The following is a 1403-nucleotide window of genomic DNA, read 5'->3' on the forward strand; positions in this document are numbered from 1 at the left end:
AACCCTCGGTGGGAGCGCTGCCGCACTCCCAAGCGGCGCACTCTCCAGTGCGCCACCGGGCAGGCCCTGAAGGTACCTATTTTCTTGGAAAATCAAATTCCATTAGCAGGGTAGAGGAATTTTACATATCAAGAACTAGGGTCTGATATATTCATCAGATAGTTCAAAAAAAAAAAAAAAAGAAAGAAAAAGAAAAAAAAGAATTCTTAAGAGATCTGCATACAATATATTTGAAAAGATATTTGAAAATATACTTATTTAGGGCCGGCCTGGTGGCGCACTGCTATAGTGCACCGCTTGAGAAGTGCGGTGGCGCTCCCACCGAGGGTTCGGATCCAACATACAGACCGGCCGCTCACTGGCTGAGCGAGGGGCGGGAGCAACAATGAGGGTTGCGATCCCGTGGCCAGTCCCGGTCCGGTACGGGCGTGACACTGAGGGTTGCGATCCGTTGCCGGTCACGAAAAAAGACAAAAAGGAAAAAAAAAAAGAAAATATACTTATTTAAGATTTGACATTATAAGAGCTACCTTTTCATATTCAACAGCCAGTTCAGGGCTGGCTGGTTAGCTCAGCTGGTTAATGCTGACATCAAAGTCAAAGGTTTGGATCTCCATACCTGCCAGCTGCCAAAACAAAACAAAAAAGAAACAGTTCCAGGGCCGGCCCGTGGCTCACTCGGTAGAGTGCGGTGCTGATAACACCAAGGCCGCGGGTTCGGATCCTATATAGGGATGGCCGGTTTGCTCACTGGCTGAGCGTGGTGCTGACAACACCAGGCCAAGGGTTGAGATCCCCTTACCGGTCATCTTTATAAAAAAAAAAGAAAAAAAAAAGAAACAGTTCCAAACTAGTCAATTTTCAAGGCATATTTATCCATTACAGGTCTCATTTGTCCCTAAAATATATGAAGACACTAAAACATTCAGCTTGATGAAAAAATGTTCAGCTCAAGACAAATACTGTGGATATGTGGAATCTAAACAAGTCAAATTCATAAAAACAGAGAGTAGAAAGTTAATCAACAGGGACCAGAGGGAGGGAAAAATGGGGGATTTTGGCCAAAGGAAAGTTTCAGTTATAAGATGAATATGTTCTAGAGATCAAAAATACAGCGTGGTAACTCTAATTAATAATAAAGTATTGCATACTTGAAATTGGCTAAGAAAGTAGATCTTAAGTGTTCTCTCTCCACCACACACACAAATGGTAATTATGGGACTGGCCAGTTAGCTCAGTTGGTTACAGCATGGCCTTTTACACCAAGGTAAAAGGTTAGGATCCCCACTCCAAAAAAAGCAAAAAAAAAGCAAAACCAAAACCAAATGGTAATTATATGAGGTGATGGATATGTTAATTAGCTTGATCATTTCACCATGTATACGTGTATCAAAACATCATGG

Source organism: Galeopterus variegatus, unplaced genomic scaffold (genome assembly GCF_000696425.1).
Source record: "Galeopterus variegatus unplaced genomic scaffold, G_variegatus-3.0.2 Scaffold4362, whole genome shotgun sequence".
NCBI lineage: Eukaryota > Metazoa > Chordata > Mammalia > Dermoptera > Cynocephalidae > Galeopterus > Galeopterus variegatus.